Source organism: Pleuronectes platessa, chromosome 19 (genome assembly GCF_947347685.1).
Source record: "Pleuronectes platessa chromosome 19, fPlePla1.1, whole genome shotgun sequence".
In the NCBI taxonomy this organism is placed as follows: Eukaryota; Metazoa; Chordata; class Actinopteri; order Pleuronectiformes; family Pleuronectidae; genus Pleuronectes; species Pleuronectes platessa.
In genome coordinates, this window is record NC_070644.1 from 18,553,701 (window position 1) to 18,573,746 (window position 20,046).

The 20,046-nt window shown below is 43.7% G+C and overlaps 1 protein-coding gene across 6 annotated transcripts in view; it reads right to left on the minus strand.

Moving 5' to 3' along the window:
* The window catches only part of vav2 (vav 2 guanine nucleotide exchange factor), a 178,052-nt gene that overhangs the window by 131,846 nt on the left and 26,160 nt on the right, over positions 1-20,046 (minus strand). The gene's annotated exons all lie outside the window — the stretch shown is intronic.

Sequence of the window (20,046 nt, forward strand, 5' to 3'; positions counted from 1 at the left end):
CATGGGACTATCTTCAAAATGCTCAAGAATCAAGGCATGAACCTGAAGTCATGTGAAGAGCTTTGATGTATTTACAGATAACATGATAGAGAAGACAAAGGTGTCAGAGATAATTAAAGATTATTCTTTATGGTATTATTAACCTCCTCTTAGAATTGCACACAACTGTTCAGAATTTATTTTCTTAATCTTCACTCCCTGAATGATTTATTACTATGTCAATTTGCCATTATTGGCCATGGCCAATATGTCTTATCTCCAGTGTTCCACATCTGGAAGAGAGGAGAACTCTGGACCAGTATTTCAGTTTATATTCGTTTATTGCAGATTGATATCTGTGTTTTCTGTGATGGCTTCTCCCCACCAGTCTCGTGAATGAAACACAGCCTGTGGGAACTTGAGACAGGTGATTCACATAAAGGGGGAAGGGTTCATATAATAAGGTGCCTGCAGAAGCCCCAAAAAATATGCATAATAAACCACATAATAAATTCTCTGGGCACAGATAATGAGGGTTCCCAGTCTCTCTAAAATATGCAATCGCACAGATAAACCTTCAGGGATGTGAAACAGACCAATAACTGCACAGGAGTATTGAAATATTAAAGATCAGGATAACTGCCTCCCCTCTTCCATCTCTATCTCTCTCTCTCTTTACCCCCCCCCCCTCTCTCTCTCTCTGTGAAGAACACATTACCTCGCGTGCAAATCCAGATGCTGCTCAGATATGCACTTTCATTTCTCTGAGCGTGAGCGATACGAACCGATGGCCACGGAGGCAGAACGTACACGCTCAATAGATTTGAGCGAGGGAAGCCGACGTGGAACAAAACGCTCGATTGTCTTTTTTGTGCTGAAAGACAACACAACACACGCTTCATCCCTATAGTGGATGTTGTGTGCAAAACTGGTGAAGGGACCAGTTTCTTTCTACGTCACATTAAACCAATTAGGACAACAGTCTGAATAAGACACTGTCCCGGAAGAAGCATTTTCTGATCTATTTAACTCAAATAAAGTCACACTCGGTTGAACCAGTAACTGAATTAAGCCGATACACGAGTATTGGGACACATTGTGTTGACTTGTATAGATGTTAATTGCAGTAAAGCGTCCTGTGGGAGTCTTCACGGTATATTGTGACACGTATGGGGCAGTTACCATCAGCAGGATGTGATGTTGTCGTGAGTCAGAATCAGACAATTAGCAACTCGTGTTCAGATCAAAATCAAAACTAGATCGACACGCAGCACGGGATTCATATCTCCGTCTAACTGGGGACACGCTTCACAGCAACAAATGTGTGATTCTATTTGTTAACATTTAATGAAATCACATTTAAACCCAATAGATCCAGATTTCTATTAGGATTTGCTCATCGATGCCAATCCCCTACATACGTCTGTATTTATTTCTCCAAGATTGACACACAAAAAGTCAAATTAACCTACTTGAAATATCGAAAGTCAAAACAAATCCTTGATGCTTCCCCAAGATCCAGATGTGCACCAGAATTAAAGACCCACATCTCATCCCTTTACAGATTTTCACTGGAAATCCATCCTGTAGTTTGTGTGTAACGCTGCCAACAAACAGACAAAAGGAACAAACACAGATGAAAACCAGAAAGTCTCATTTAGAATGAGGTCAATACTCTGAATATTCCAGTTATTGGGCTGAATATCAGCTTCACAGCAGCTTCAGGTACAGAAACACACTGCAGGGCCTCCTCGCTCTGCAGGAGTAGAAAAAGTGCACAATGTTCTCATTTAAAACCTTCCAGTTAAACTGCAGTTTGATGAGCCTCACGGTTTCCTGCTGCTACAATTGACAATGTGGGACTTCAACCGCATCAGCCTCCTGTACTAATTAGCTTCCACGCTTTGGATGAGGCCTGAAAAGACAAATCAACTCCCTCGGTTTCCGCTCCACTGACTTTTCAGAGGAGAGGCGGCTCCATCTGATATTTTCTGGTATTTTGCGGTATTTCATTTGGCCTCTGCCGGCCACACCTGAGAGCCTCGCCGACTCATTCTCATTCATGTGTGCACATCTGCTCGGTCCCAGTGTCACGGGTGTGAACCCCATAAGAGAGACACACTGGCCAGTGGGAAGAGCCGCGATTGGCCGGCTCGCCAAAGTGACATTTACAGTTCAGCTGCGAAGGTTATCGTGCCTGCGGATCCTCACGTGCAGTGGGTGGACAAAAAAAGCCCAGATATGAAAAGGCAACATTTGCTGGAGTGGTTTGGAGATGTGAGGGAGAAGCAGAGAGCGGCTCTGTAGATATGGATCAGCAGTGGAGAAGATGTGTCTGACATTCTAATATATGTTTGCCGATAACAGAGCCGGGGTAGTGGTAAAAAAAAGAGAATTGCTATGATCTAGATGAAAAAAATACACCATTTCCTGTGGAGTGGGGGAGTGTGAGTGCACCCGGGAATAAACAGACTGCGGTCATCTCCTTGGGCTCGGGCTGCACCATCCATCTGAAATTACCTCACAGTGGCCTGCAACGCATTAAAGCACAGGTACTCCTCCATTTCTCACTGTGTCATGAGAGCGTGTTGCTCACACAACAGCCTGCGCTCAATTGACTTCAATGCCGATAGAATTCTGAGGTTGAAAGAGTCCTATATGTGCACTTATGTACATGAACTATAAAAAAACTAAACACAATTGACTTCAGGCTATTGTTTAACTAATACTATGATCAGAAGATTAATAGTAATGTCCACACAGTAATGTCCAACCTCCATGAACGATTCCTTACTCAGTAAATTAAACCCTTGTCTACCACTCGCTCTACAGATCAAGACAGTATTATTAAATATATTTAGCTAGTTTTCCTGAAGCAGAAATTACTTATTAAATACAACACAGAGGAAATACTGAATTGCCTCAGTTTGTGAAAGAGTCAAGCAAATATATTCCCCATTGTGGCCAGTGGGGCATCGGGCCCCTCGTGGATCCGCCCATGTAACTTCAACACATTACATCACTCTTTCATTTTCAGGACGGCAGACGGGATCATTACCTCACAACAGTTTCTCTCTGTTTCATTAAACTGCAGAACTGTGGCGTCGCCGTTTCAAGCCACCAAAAGAAACGTGTGGTTTTACGGCTAAAACGTTGCAATAAAAGTTGACTGCAAGTGAAGCACATTAAGCAGGTGCTTGTTCCCAATTACAAGCAATTACATTATTAAATATTTTTTCCAAGCACCTGTCACAAAATTGTCGTTTTTAGGGCTTTTTTTGCAGTTTCACGTGTCAAAAAATTGAGAGAGTGTTTTATAGAGAAAGAAAAACGTGCAACAGTTCTGAAGCACTTGGGTCAAGGGCTGGATGTTTGGTCCATCTTTTCAAACCCACTTGTCATGACTCACTTAATACTGGCTCCTGAAAAGCATGCTTCTCAAGGCTTTCAGTCCTGAGAGCAAGAGCAGCAATTACCAGAGCAAAGTCCCGCTGTGATCACCAGATTCTAAATCAGACTTTTCTCAAATTATACCAGAGGAAAAAGAAGGTCAGAGAGAGAGAGAGAGAGAGAGAGAGAGAGAGAGAGAGAGAGAGAGAGAGAGAGGCAGAGAGGAGGAGAGGAGAAAATGATAGAGAGAGCGATTGCCTGTGGGTGGACTTACAAGGTGCTTGGCTCGCGTGCTCCACTGGAGCGTCAGCTCAGACTTTGACTCCTCAGTCAAGAGCAAACAGCTCTTAAAAGAGGTAGACTTGTTGTCAGGAAGGATAGAGAGAGATAGAGTGAGAGGAGGGAGGAAGAGGAGCGAGAGGTGAGGAGGTAGAGGAGGGAGGCGAGGAGGAAGAGGAGCAGCAAAGAGTCAGGTAACAAAGAGCCGTCACCTCCCTGACAAGCCCATCTACTATATCACTACACCACATCACACACAGTGGAATAATGCATTACTCCTTTGGGGGGGGGGGGCCTTATCTGCACACACTCCGAGATGCTCGTGTCTGACGAGATACAAATTAGAGCATCCTCGTAAAATCTGAACAACAGCATGTAAAAGAAATGAGAGGCAGGGAAAACTTGGGGAGATGTGAAAGATCAGGGAAGAATGTGAGGAGGAGGAAGAGGAGGAAGAGGAAAAGGTGGAGTGTTTTCCTAAAAATCAGCTCTTTGGTGTCAGAGAGGACGGAGAGGTTGGGAAACAGAGAACTCAAACCACAGGGGAGAAGAAGAGGGAGAAGAAGAGGGAGAAGCTGTGACAAGAGGAAACTGTTCGAGGAATGATGTGAACAGAACATGTTTCCTGGATCAATCATCTCCACGGATTTACAACTGAATAATAACACCTTTCTACCTGGCTCGGGTTTTCTATCCTACGTCAGAGACTGATGTTTTAGAAATTATTTGTGTGGGTCAATTTGGGGCAAAGGAAAGTAAATCAATTATAAGTTTTAAAAAATTGTTTTCAAATAACACTTTTGACTAGATGTCAAAGATGTCAATTTGCAGGAATATCTAATGAATTTAGCTATAAATCCAGATTCAGGGATAAAGGGAATAAACCAAAGGAGTTCAGCTCTCAAACAGCCTTTATTTCCTGTTTATATCAACACAAAGATGTTTTAATGAACAACAAAATTGTAAAATCACAATAACACGTCTTCCTTAACTGACTTACTGGGGTCAACAGGTTTTCTGGCAATATGCTGCCCCCTATTTGCTTAGCATGATTTCAACAGATAGCCATTTTCTTACTCATTGACCTTTTAAAAGGAGGCTATAGTCTGCAGACTGAAGTGAGTCACAAAGATGATCACACAATCAGACAAGAGTCGATGAAACAGACGAGTAACTGTCTGGGAACTGTGTGTGTGTGTTCCCTCTCTCTCACACACACACACCCACACACTCATAAGCACACAAAGCCCCCTCGTGTTGTGTCTAGGTCAGTGAATCACTCCACACCTTCAGAACAACAGGGGGGGGGCTCTCAGCAGGTGAGAGAGGAGCAGCAAAGAGGAGCTCATATGAAGCCAGGACAAAGCTGAGCTGTTTCCGACAAGCTGCACACACACACACACACACACTCACAAACACACACCTATACAAACTCGCACACAACCACACGGATGCTTTCTGCAGGTGATGATGGATCGCGTAAACTTTGCGCTTGGTTAATGATCCCACAACCGAGGGTGTTGATTGCTTTTCGGGTGCGAGAGTGAGATTTAGTGATCAGCGCTGGAGCTTTCCAAAAATACACCTCATCAGAACGCTTGACTCCGCTGTGCAGAAACTGTCCATTATAGTGGAGTCTTATTCAGTCTCGGCTGAAAATGAAAAGACGGAGGAAAGAATGAAGGAAGGAAAATGTCCTCTTGTGATAAATCGTCTGCCCGCGGGGATGCTAGCTCTCTGCAAAGCTTTCATGTACTTGTACTGTTATGAAAAGTACTGGTATTACTTGTATTGTTGAAAGATAAGACTCAAGTCTTTTTCAGTAATCTCATTTTCATAAAAAAGGAGCCTGAGGTAAAGATAATCCAAATACGCAGAGTTCCTACCATCGAAAAAGTTCAGCAGTTGAACAATATGATAAATCCTTCACATATTTAATAAGGACATAAGTATTCAATCATACAGTGTGTGAAATATTCCCGAAAGTGATTAATCAGTTGTCAAAATAGCTGATAATATAGTTTATGATGATGATGAATTGTCATATTATACATTTTCAGCTCAAGTCTTTGGTTAAAACTCTAACTGCTGCTCAAACTAATGCTATTTCAGTTCAGGCAAATAGGAAACACTAACAATACAAAGTAAATAACACTAATACCATGATAAACAAGCCTGTCACCAGTTAGCCCAGCACTGCATTGATGTTGTATCATGTGATCAATGTGTGTCTCAATTCACCAGCAGATGTGATCAATAACAAAAGGAGGTAAACAAAACACTAATTCCTCTGTTTTTCTTTTCAAAACTTAATTCAATCCAGAGTTTCTTTCAAAAGACCACTGACTTCCACGTCTGTGATCAAAGAGCTCTCTCATTTGAAATCAATATCGCCTTTGATCAATGTTTGCAAACCAGTATAAGGTTCCTCCCAGTTTCCCAGGCTCCGAGCTTTCAACACTTAGAGAAACAGTAGATTCTAAACAACGCTAAATGAATTGTTGTGTTGAAACCAACCAGGAGTTTAATGGTTTATCATCCACGTGGCGCTTGGACACCCAGCTGGTGTGCATGTGCACCCACAGCGGATTAATGAACTGGGGGGATCCCACTTCCAGGTCACCCAGATGTTTAAGTCAGTGAGGGGAAAGGCCCTGCTCCTGCAAATTACAGAAAGAGGACGCCACATGAATAATTCAATGCAATAGTATGCAAATGTGTTCATCTCCTGCTATTATCCCTAAGAGGCTGTAAGCAGGTGTGGATTGACCACAGGTTTTGAGTCTCATCAGCAGAACTGCTTCATCAGCAGGGCCCACGTGGCTCGTGTTAAAATGTGAAAGTTAAAAAGGCTAAGTACAGTTTTTAAAAAGGTTAATCCTCATTACAAAAGAAGATCATTGGGCTTAGAGCAGCGACTCTGGAGGGAGAACGGCGCCATGATTGTCGAGCATGACTCCATAATTAAATCAAGTCCACATTCACCTTTACACTGGCCACTCGTGAAAAAAAGAAAAACACACCATCAGCGTGGGGGGGGGGGGTTGCAGATAAGAAGCGTGAGGAAGAAAGCCTTAGCTGAAAGTAACATGCCATCGGTAACATGCTCAGAACATGGAAGCATCAGGTCATTCGTGAGGATAGAGAAGCAGTGAACCCGACACTGACAGAGAGAGGAGGCTCCCTCCTGGAGAAGGGAAGCTTTTGTGTGGGGAGAGAGGGAAAAGAAAGAGAAGAACAAAAACACAGGACACAGGACAAAAACTGCTCTCATGGATGAAGGAGAGAGAGGAAGAGGAAGAGGGGCACGTTATTCAACCTGTGCTTTAAAATAACAGCCACTGGTAATAAGCTGGGAATCATATCTATCTCATACTTCCTTCCTTTTTTTTCTGGAATATTTCAAAGTTTAATTTTGCACAGAGTAAATTGCGAAGAACATTTTATTCTTCAGCTTATTTCCAGGACCTCAAATTGATGAATATACAATTTTATTTACATTCAAATAAACAAAATCCATTCCGATTGTATAAGATTTATATTAATAGCCTGGAAACCTCACTCATAATTTGTATAAAACTACTTTAGACCTACTGAGGAAGACGAGTGGTGACCTTCACAAATAATACCGATGAAGAAGAGCGAGTTTTAGACAAAAGCGAACAAACGGCATCGACTATTATCACCTTAATTCTACCTGACTTGATTTTTCAATTTCCTCTGACCTTTCATACATGTTTTTTTCCTCTGTGGACCAGTAATAATTCATAAAGCCTCTTTTCTCTGAAGTCGTATAAACTGCACACAACAGATTTCTACTCTTTTGTTTTTTGTTGTGGCTGTTTTTGATTCGTGAAAGACAGGATTCACCTTTGGATGACCGTCTCTATCTCCATTTGCTCTGTCAAAGAGGAGGCAGTTTTTTTTCTTTCCCAACAGACTATAATAAATATCATCATCATCATCATCATCATCATCATCATCATCATCGGTGCCCTGATGGCTGCCCTGCGTTTCACTCGGAGATTGTCGCAGTCTCAAGGAACCAGCCCCGAGGACACAGAGACAGAAAACCCTTTAACTCCAGGACCAGTCGGCCTAGACTCTGGAACCTTGTGGTGCATGCTGCAGTCCTCCAGGTTCTCTGCAATACACTACATGTAAATATGAATCTATAGAGTAGCCAAGCAACAGGCCATGCTGCAGAGACTCAGGAGAGCGGTTCACGTTTGAGGCATTTCCCCCCCCGGGCCGAGCTAGAGACTCGAGGCTTGATGAATGTGAGAGGGAGGTCCGTCGAGGATCCCAGACACCCATGGATCAATGGCCACGTAATTTATGACATCGGACCGGGGAGGGGAAGGCTGCATTTATCTTTCTCCGCGCTGAGTTCCCCCCCTCCTCACAACTTAAGGCTCACGGGAGCGATTGAGCTCCGCGGTGAGAAATGTTACCTTTCACTTCTTTCACCGCTAAAAGAAAACCCCTTTGCATCGGACGTGTGACTTTACCTCAATGAACCTCCTCCCTGTGCCGAGCACGGATACATTTAAAGTCCATTAACTGTGTTGAACGATCTCTGGCAGAGCTGAGTTGGCTCTGGGCTTATAAACATGCGTCCAAAGAATTAACAAGTAACTATAAATCAGTGCGAATTTATGCATTTTGACACAGAAGATAACAATAACATTAACACCCTATTAACACATCATCTCACATGGATACTTCTCTGAATCCAAAGCGAATGATGCTTCCACTAGAAACACAAATGAAATATGTTTAGATATTAATCTGCTGATCAGCTTCACGTGTTACACGACTTGGAAATTTACATATTTCTGCTCCATTACAATTAAACAACCTTCTCACAATCGTCTGATAGGCTCATGAGATACAATCAGTTGCTGTGGATTAAACAGCGGAACAGAGCAAGATCAATAATTGGGACAAGCTGAAAGCAGCGTCCTTCATAATCATCTCTTCCTCGTGCAGGAGTACTTACACATGGCAGCTAACCCTAAAATTAATTTGTTGTTTTCTTCATTACCCCCTAATTCATTCTAACCCCCCCGCGGACAGACCCCGGATCTGCAGAACTAAACCAGCAATCAGGGCCGAAGCAGTACCGAGAACCCGGGTGTGATGACAAAAGAGACCTTGGATCCTAATTGTTTGACTGCAGCTTCTGAAGTGTGAACAATTGTTGCTTTTTTCCCTAATTTCTACTTTAATTAACTGAGTGCTCATTGGTTTTTTTTGTGTCGGTCAAACAAAGCAAACTTCCTGAGGCCGTCAGTTTGGGTTTGGGGAAATTGTGACTTCCCTTTTGTGTTTTTCTGACATTTCAAATCCCCAATTACCGTTATTCAGCTTCATTATGAGTTGCAGCCTGATTGCTGCTTCTCCTATAATCTGCCTTTCACCACAGATTTAATGTTATTCCATTGTAGCGGTAGGCAAGAGAGCCCGTCTTGACATGTGCTCGAGGGCCAAGGCACTGACATCTGAAACCACAGTGAGTGTCAAGTGTTTGTCCCTCCTTTGTTTAGGGAGACTATCAGGTACAGGGGGGGGGGGGGGGGGGGGGGGGATGCAGCTCCGGGCTCCTGATGGCTGTGATTATCTCCGAGGTGACTAATGCTATTAACATGGAGAACAGCCTGTTAATTAGCCGACCGGCTCTGGGGCAGAGCTCGGCCTCCTTTAATCATCATAGCCACAGCTTGGATAAACAATCATTCAATCGCACAACGCGGCTTTCCTGCGACACACACAATACAGCAATCGGCCAATTTACAGATTAAGTGACTGGATACAGTTCCCATCCATTCAGTGGTGCCGTGGACAGAGGTTTCCACTGGGCACTCAGCCAGAGCCAATGAAACATGAGACCACAGTGACACCGGCGTGCAGACGCTGTACGGTTTGAATCCAGAACCAGAATCACAGTGGGAAGAGTCAACATCATTCTGATAATCTGCTGTTTGCACAAAACACTTAAATATTAGTCACAGCTGCACCTTTGCCAAGAAACACATTTGGTTCTATCGCAGGGATTGCAATTTGATATACTTTCACACAATGACCCGCTTGGCTGGCAGGTGTCTATGAATTTAAAAATCATAAAGCATAACGCCTCGAGCAGAGATCATATGAGACCAGTGTGCTGAACTGGTGGGGGGGGGGGTAACCATGGCAACAATACTTCTAATTCTTACACTCTGGAGCTCACTGAAACATAATCACGAGTTTAACTGACTGCAAAAAACTTTAATTAATGGATTATGGTTTGGACTCATGGGGCACACGGCACTTTAGTGCGGACTACAAGTGCATCAGGCGCTGGAGCAGACGAACAATCCTACACTTCACTGTGAAGCTCTTATGGAAGAAATGTATTTTTCATAAAAACATAGATTAGGAAAGTTGAATAAATATATTCCTAGATCCATCAAGTGGATCAACGTTCGTCCCAGGCTGCAGTTTTCTACCCAAACGTGACCCACAGCTGATTTTTGACCTGATTACCTGCACGTACAGTGTAAATAAATCAAGTAGACAACCAGCACCTGTGACCAAACCAGTTTGAAGCTGCTGGTCGATGGTCCGGCTGATTCTTAAGAGACTAGGAGCTAAAAACCAAGTGTTTCAGACAGAGGCTGAAAAGAGGAGCTTCAGCATTGTGCAGTACGAGGACAATTATGTGTTTTCTGAAGATTAACAACCTAAATATGATTATTTAAATGTATAGTGTGTGTTTTGTGCAACCCAAGGCGACAATTAACAGCCTCTGTGAACTCGTTATCCTGACGTGACACAGGTTAACGGGTGACGTGACCTCCGACAGCTGGAAGGAGTGAAAGTTTAGGGCTGTGGTGAGAGGGCATCAATTCTCCATTCGAGTGGCTCATCTTTACTCAAACACGTCAACAGCCTCGGCCTAAATGAAGCCACTATGTTTACACTTTAATCCTGACAGCTTAAGGTCAGTAAATACTGTCCTCTGTCACATTGCGTCACATTGTCACAACTAATTTTTTGGGCCCCTTGTCACCGCCAGTGCAGTGTGGCCGCAATCAACAGCATTATGTATTGGGGGCACACTGTCTGCTTATACTTGTCCCGCAAATTACATCGGAAAGCTTGTTGGCACCGTCCCTGGCAATTAATCAGCGTTGAGATAAAGGCATTGTCAGCATGGAGAGAAAAAGAGAGAGAAGGCTTAAGTCGAGGTGGCAAGGGAGGGTTAGTGAGCACGTTTGTGTTTATTTCTGAGGCTTCGTGCAAAGATGACGAGGGGGTTAACGGTCGTGAAAACCTCTCATCTCTTCGTGACAGTTAATTATCCGTTTACGTCGATCCTTCCACATCGTCTCACGTGTCACCCACACCTGTCGCTGTGATGTCCTCTGCACCGCACCTTATGAAAATTGAATTAAACTCCTAGTGTAAATATGATACAGCTGTCCGAGCTGCTCCTATAAGGTGGGAGTCTGATAGCAAAGAGCAAAAGAAAGAGGCTTAAATCAGAAATAACACAGAGAAGTCTGGACGAGTAAGAGATACAGAGAGCCTGGTCAGACGGATGGAGCGGCGGCGGAGAGCAAGGCGGGATCAAACGTCCGGTTAATGCTGGTAATCCTTCTCAAGAGGAGAGGGGGGAGGAGATGGGGGGGGAGGAGGAGGAGGAGGGCAACTGTGCTACAAAAAGCAAATGTTATTGCCTTTTTCTTTTCACCCAGCAGACAAGGCCCCTCCACGGCTCTCCAGACAGTCTGGCACACGGGCCACGGGAGGAAACCTTCGGATAGATCAGAGCCCTGAGCCCCGAGCATGGAAAGAGTATGTGTAGACTGTGTGTAAGTGTCTGTGTGTGTCTGTGTGTGTGCACATATGTAGCTGCTTATGCCTTTCAGATTGCAACACTCTTCCTGTTCCGTAAGTGGAGTTTTTTTTTTAGCCCACGTACAATGTCTGGAAACCACAACATGGCAGCAGTGTAAAGGAATCCATAAAAAAACACAGGGTTCTCCTTCTCTTTATACCTCAATGATGACACAGAGAACATGTGTCTTGTCTTAAGACGTTCAACAGATATCTCCAGGACTTTATAACCAGAGACGGCTTCATGGGAGAAACTATAAAACATTTAAAATACACCCTAAAGATATATCAGGAATATGTTCTTTTTTCAGCCAAGCCATGTTTTGCTCCCTGCACACTAAGAGGCTACAGATAGATATTTCTCACACATTTCCTTTATTACATGAGTATCTGTTCAAGTCAAATATATGTATTCATAAACACGAGTAAAAACAAGACATCCATTCCCCATAATTGTTCCAGTAAATTATCAAACAGGACAAATAACAGATTCAGCAATAATCACAGTTTTCCCTCTAAAAACGCATCCAAAACTAATCACACTTTTACTGAGCCAGTAGTCCAGTGAAAACAAGACCTCAATCACCACAAACAGACCTCCAGATAACTACAGGGTGGAGGCAGCCAGCTCGTGATGATGGGTCTGGCCCCGCTCCCAGTCGGACTCCCCAGGAAATCTAACTGGTCGATCAGGAGAACTTAGATAGGATGACGGAGAAGGGAAGCGACCAGTCGGAGCATCGGGAACCAATGGGGCTGCTTTAGTTCTAGCTTTGATTGAGTTACCAAACCTGACGGGGTCTCGGAGAGCACCTCTACCTCGCCATGTTTATCAAGATCCACTCCAAAATGTTATGGGTTCTTTCTCCTGCTGACTAACGAACAAAAAAAGCAACACGTCAATGAAAATATATCTAAATCTAAATATTTGGTTAATGGAGCTTGTTGGGGCTTGGAGCAATAAAGTCAAAACTCAAGAAAAAGAGCTGGCCAGCTAACTACGTAAATTATAGAGGCACAGGCCCATAAATTAAAATGTCTAATCTCTGGAACCCAGAGCATGTCATGACTGTCTATTAAGATGACATGTTTACAGCTGAATTGCCATTTGGACAAATTTCAGCCCCATTTATTTATGTTGAATCGTCAAATATCACAAAGAAAAACTCCTCACTATCGAGATCCTGGAGGGACAGAGCGTCGGTTGACAGAGCGGTTTGTTCTCACATGACAAACCATGAGAATAAGCAACAACTGAAAGAGCAACGCGGCCAATCATCGACAGCTAAGTGATGCTATGAGCTACGGTTTCAGGAGCGTCCCGGAGGGCAGAGGTGAGGAAATCTAAGAGGCAGGAGCAGCTTGATAAACCAGCTCTCTCTCTCTCTCTCTCTCTCTCTTTCTATTTCTGCATCTCCCACGCAGTTGGACGGCCGCCGCCCGCAGCGATGCTTTTAAAAATAGGGAGGGAGGAAAAAGCTGTCACTCTGGATTTAGCCTGCTTTCCAACATGCCCATTAATTTCAAAGCAGATGGCGAAAAAAAAAAAAAAGAAAGAGAGAGAGAGAAGGAAGGAGAGTGGGTCGGAGGGAGGGAGGGAGGGGTATCCTCTAAGCTGCTAAATAACAGAGAGGAGAGTTTCAGATGAAAGTGGCGGCGGCGGCGGAGAGAGAGAGTGTGACGACCCAAAAGAAAGCAGGGATGGGGGGGGGGGGGGGTTCAGAGCCTTATCATTTGTACAGATGATTATTTTCAGGAGTTTACTCGTCAGGTTTATCAGCATCAAAAGATGACGCTGTGAGAATCCCCCCAAAAAACAACTGGGAACCATTAACTTTGCCCAGACATCTATCGATCAGTGTATCCACACTTCCCCTTGTAGCCACTTATCTCCTGAGCCTGTCTGGTGGGGGGTAGGGGGGGGGGAGTGCAGGTATAGTGCAGGTATAAATCAGAGATGGTTTCTAAAATGAAATAAAAAGGGGGAGACAAGAGATGGAGAAACAAGCCAGGGCCCTAGATACATCTCTATAAGACAAACATTCCCTGCAGGCCGAGAGAAATTGCCAGCAGTAAACGGCGTTGCCATAAAGACCTCACAGCCCCACGGTGATAAACACTTCTCCTATATGAGCTGGGAGCGAGGTGAAGCAATCAACTCAACTGCAATCAGTCCATCTGTAATTAATTAACACACGAGAAAACCCCTCCGCGAGTCGGGCTAATGCACAGCGTTTGGTAAATCATATCACAAACAAGACGTCCTCAAGGACAACGATTAATCTCGGGATCAGCCGTCATGATGAGTGTCCTCCAGGTAGTTTACTAACAGCTTTGAATTGCAGGCTCCTCTGAAGATGTCCTTATCGAGGAGTCCACACTAACACCCGAGTGGGAATTTCCCTCATGTTTTAACTTTTTGAAAAGCTGCTACAGCGTGTCGGTGGTTTACTGTCATCTGAGTCAGAAGGGCAGCAGGACAGGGTGAGGTGGAGGAGACAAGACAAGTCCGTGGGTTTGTCTCTGGGGGACAAACGGAGGAGCAGAGTGAACCCCCCCCCCCCCCCTCCCTCTCGAACTAATCGAAGACTCCTGTGACATGACGTCATCGACTCCCACACCAGGACACCAGTCATCGGTGGAGAGGAGGAGAAAACCAGCTGAAGGAGGCAGGAGGCCAAAACCAACGTGGAGCTATGAGCAGCAGGGCGGAATAAAGAAGATAAGATCCAGATTCAAGTTGTTTTGTGTGTGAGGGGGAAACACCTTAAAGAAGCAGATCAGCTCACACAGACACACAAACCTCAGAACACAACTCTGCTTGTTCGGGCTAATTTCACAACAGACATTTGTGGGAAGCTTCTGTGTTTTTCTGCTTTTTCGTTGCTACTGTGTTAACGGTTTTGTGCAGCGTGCTGACACACACACACCCACACCCACACAAACCCACACACCCACACACCCACACCCACACCCACGACAGGAAGCTGTGATACGTTAGAACAACTCTCAGTGCAAATTAAAAGAGAAATCAACCATAAGACGTCAGGGTTGCAGAGGAGAAAGCTGAGTGTGATATGAAGTATGAGCAAGAAAGAGTTCACTGTGAAGTAGCAGAGAAAGGAAACTGTACTGTTACTGTACTCAAGCACAGTACTCGAGTAAATATACTTTAGTTCTTTATTTTGGTTTTAGTTTGGTGGATCTGTGATCAGTGATTCAGCCAAACAAGAAGAATTCAAATGATTCAAAGGACAAAATGAAAAACCAGATAGTTAGCACTTCATCCAAGAGATGGAGATAATGAGCCTATAGCTAGAGACGACCCTGACCTCTGACCCCTTGAGTGGTGCTGCCTGAGGATTTCACTGTGAAGATCGATAAAGCATCTCATCGACATGTGCGTTAGCCTCCACACACACACACAGACACACACACAAACACACACTAAATACACTTCGGGGTTCCCGTGAAACAAATACAGCAGCACAGTGTCGGTACATTAACCATAGCAATGAAAAACCCTGATGAAAACCACTTCAACTCAAGCTCTGACAGATGATGCTGGTCTGAATAAACCACGGTGGAGCAGTCGTCTCCATCAGCCCTGTGTACACACACCCGGCGTCACAGGACCGATTCCCGGGCTCGAGCCGCCGGCCTCGGCGAGCAGACGCGGGGAGAGGTAATTATTTGGATACTGATTCGAGCGAGTGGGTGTGTTGAGAGCCTAATACTATTTGTACATGGCTCCGGTCCACTCTATTACATGCAGGGGAGCTGGCAGAGTAATGGAATATTTGATGAGCGCAGACACACAACATCAAACATGGCGGAGCTAATATCTCTGAGCCGGACAAGTCGACAGTCATTTTTATTATTATCCTGACGCGGGGGGTGCGGAGGAGGAGAGCCAACCTGACAGAGAACACAACACGCATGATGGAAGATTGTTTTCCTCCAGGTCAGATTCACAGGTGTAACAAGAAGTGTTGCATGTGAGACGTGGAGAACTTCTTCAAAGACCCAAGGGGGTGTCCTTTAAAAGTGGACAGGACAGATGACAGGCGTCCAAAACGTGTGAGCTGTTGTTGAAACTTAGTTTGTGCGATCACACAAACTCCATCTGATGTCCCCCCCCAATCCAACCAGGACCAGACGTTTAGATCTCTGTGGTAATATTAAGAGTCTGACCCATATGGATGGTTTATGATTTCTAGGCGTCATTATCAAGCCATTATGACAGAGAAATGTAATTGATATTTTACAGTGTATGCATAAAATGTATTACAAATAACTTTAAATAAAAAGAAAACACAAATACAATCAAATGTATAGAACTTGAATTGAAAAAATACCATTTCTTATGTCGAATGTAAACTTAAATGCGTATTTTTTTCTGCTTGTTTATTCTGTATAATAAAAAATGTCATATCGGTTCATAGCAGCGAAAACAAATCTCTAGTTAATGAATATTTTTTGTATAGTGAAGACGGCAGTGAAAGCACATATAAAAATAATCCAATTTCACGAAGCGCCCACGTCATACATTAAACTCCAAACACAAAACTTTCAAAAGTTCATTTGTGCATAAATGATGATCCTTGAAATATTAATAATCACCTATACCACAAATTCTGAAACACAGATCAAGACCCACACTTCATTCAGATGAAGCTTCTTGCTCAGCACTTCTCTCTTCCTCTTAGCTTTGGATGCCTCACCATCAAATGGGTGAAATCACGTGAGTCTCTCCATCCCGACATCGTCTTATCTGCTTAACTCTCGACTGTAAACACAGCTGCACAAAAAAAAATCTCTGGAATTCCTGTGGCAGATTGCATCACCATTGAAATCTGTGAAGGCTCGCCCAGTAACTGTGTTTCCCTTGGTTTTAGTGGTTGATGTTTAGTTGTGTTTGAGGGGAGGATGGTTTTTTGTTGAAATTTGAAAAAGTAATTCTGTCCCATTTGATGGTTAAAGCTGCTTTTTCAATATTTACAATATTTTAATGTTTCCCAAACCTTAACCAAAGTCCTCTGTATTAAATCAGATCATTAACAAGCTGCCTTCAGTGTATAAGCCTATAATGCAAATATTGCATGTACGTATGAATATTTTAGTTTAGCAGTGAGCAGTTGGCAGGTGCATTAAGTATTTAAAAAACATTAATGTTGATGTAACTGCTCCACATTATGCCACCGGCCACATTTTTCAATTAAGCATTTTTCTGCAGACAAGGTTAAACAAGCAGGTAACAACAAAGCTGCTGTTGCCAAGTATTGAACATATTCTGCACTTATTTTTTTATTTAGTTCAAATAAACATTTTAATTCTGGCTCTGTGCTTTACAGTATCTCGGTTTAATCAAACTAACATTTCAACTCGACCACTGATTATTTTCCTGGGCAGTTTGCCTGAATACTCTTCATTATCTGGAATCACTGCTTTGAATGTGTGTGTGTGTCTGTGTTTTGTCTCCGTTTGTGCACTACGCCCATGCACGTGTGTGTGTGTGTGTGTGTGTGTGTGTGTGTGTGTGTCCATGCTGCTGTGACTCTCATGACCCGAGAGACAAACATTCCCATTAGGCTTTATCAGAGACGTGATCGTGCCGAGTAAGAGAAAACACACACGCGGGTGAGATACGATCTCAATATAGTTACACACACTTAGACAAACTTGTATCCCCTCTGCTCACACAGCGCAGACACAGCCCTCGAGGCGACTCCCCTCTTTTAATGACTCCATAGAACGGTCGATGTAGCAGGCACATGTAGACTCAGGTGAGCTGAGCTGGCAGGGCCTGCTTTATGGCTCTGGCTGTGATACTTAATGGAGCAGAAACCTGAGGTAGAATACTGTAAAAAGAAAGATCACCTCTGCAATCCAGGGCTGAAGTGCAAACCATGACATTTGTATCAGCATATTATCAGGTCACGAATTATAATAGAGCCGGACCAATATATCGGTTGGCTGATAAATTCGGCTGCAATGAATTCCACAACCGGGTTTGACCGTTAAAAGTTCCGTTGACAAATCGTCTGATACAAGCCTTTCACACATATATATTAATATATCAAATCGTATATATGTCTTTTCTTTACATTAATAGTCATCTATAACCAAGTTTATGGTTAAACTGTAAAATATCAAGGCTCAATTATATTTCTTTGACAAAAGGGATTCTTAAAGACTTCTCAGGAGTTACTGAAAGTTATTTATCTTTACTTATTTAATCTTTATTGGCTTTTACGTCAAAGGTTGGCGGTTTGAATCCAGCCTCTCTGGATTTTGCATATTCTCTTCCCCCACTGCCACCCTCAGGATAAGCAGGTGGGTGTGTGGATGGATAAATATCAGACATTTGCAGATCTGGTGCTAACAACTATCTGCCAGACTCTCAAAATTAAATCAAGGTGAGGCAAAGTGTTGCATGTACACATCTAAAAGACAGGCTGCATCAGTAGCTACCTACCTACTAGAGAACCTTACTCTGTTGCATGTATTTTCCCATGTAGCAGGACAGTACCTTGGAATGAACACTGACAAAGGGAGCGAGAACAAAACCTGCACAAAAAAAAAACACAATCTGTCTGCTAAACAGCAGCAGGTGGTGGGTTCTGCATCCAGAGGAAGATCTCTCGTCTCTCCTCTCTTTGATACGCTTTGGAATAACACAGACCAGCCACGGGCCAGATGTAGCCTACGTGTCTAAAGGGCTGCATGCACCACACTGCACAAAGGGAGCTATGTGTAAAATAACATACCATGTGCATACATCTCTGACGGCTGTACAATACGTCCAAATCAGACAAAAAGCACAGTTGTAGATTCATTTCAGCTCATCCTGTTTTGCACCATCACCTGCAGCTAAAAGCTTTGAGCCACGTTCCAACATCACTGAGGAAACGTCATGATACAAGAATTCTGAAAATTCATCTTTTCTGCAGAGGCAGCAGGACCGAGTGCTTCACATTCAAATGAAGGGCTTCAGGTGGAAAATCCAGCAAAGTGCTTCAGCAAATTACAAAACCATGACAAAGAATAAAACAGTTATTAAATACCCCCACGTGACATGTGACACATGCTTCCTGTAGACTTTAATCCAAGCTGACGTTTGTGGGTCAGGCCTCAGGTTGGTGATTAACATGTTTTAATAACATCATGTCACACGTATATTTAAATGTTGCCTCATTCTGTAATTTGAAGCTGGAGCTGTGTCAACAATGCAGGAGGGTGGATGTTAAAAGCAGATATTAGCGATAAAGGAGATGACACATATGCAGGATAATGTCCCGAAATTATCCGGAGAGGTTGTTTGTAAGAAAATAAATGACCCTGCACGTTCTCCCTGGTTTCTCCTGCCGCCCCTCAGGTAAAAAAAAAACCCATGTGAGAATACAGGAGGAGAATCTCCGGAGGATTCAAAGCGAGTGTGTGATCTCTTACACCTAACAGACCCAAAATAACTAAAGTATTGTATGTGTAGAAGATGGAGATGAGCTGGAAACAATGTGATCTCAACGAGTGTCTTCAAACGGCTTTCGATGAGTAGATTGACAGGAAAGAGTCATAATTTGAGTGAAGCTTGAATCTGGACTTGTGTGAAAGACAAACAGTCATCTCCACATCAGCTTAGCGAACCAGCAGGAGCTCAGCTCTGTGCTGATAAAGGCATATCAGTAATAAGTGCCCATTACAGCCGGCTTTTCTCTCCGGGAGGCTAATGATAATTAGACATATTCTAGTGTCTGTCCATCCATCACGCGGCAGGGAGTCACACACTGAGCCCTCTACTGTACGTTCCTCGACTCACACACACACACAAAACTCTCATAAAGTGTGTGTGTGTGTGTTTGTGTGTGTGTCGGGGGGTGGGGGGGGAGCAGCAGGACGATAATGTTTGGATCAAGGCAACAAATTTTGATGATCGCACTCCTGCAGCGATCGAGGGACTTTCTGCTGCTGATGTGCAACATATAAAAATATACATCCAGTGTAACTTCCCTTCACGACTCAGGCTGAATGTTTTCTATGGATTTATGCCGGAGCCGTAAAGTTGATCCCAGCATTTCACCGCGTATAAAAAAACTCCAACCGAGGACGTGTGACACATGAATACTTCATATAACACCTTGCACTTGAAGCCGACATTCATCCCGATGCTAATTACCCACGAGGTCTATCCATCCGGTGACAGTCCGATAACAGGTTTTGTGCCGCGCTCGTTATTCCGCTTGGCGTCGCGCTATCATCCGAACGCCATCACTCACCGGAAGGAGACGTGGAGCTCAGACGGGAATCACTACCTGATGAACGCTCCATCACCGGGCCTCGTCTAAATGGAACCTCCTCTCCTCACCACTGCCTTCCCTCCACCTGACATTTCCTCAAATATATATATAACCAATGCATTAAACTTCATTTTCCTCCATTTTGTTAGTGCAAAGGTTCATTACACTTCCTCACAGGCAGTTCAAATCATATCATTGTGGGGTTTGCGTGGCTCTA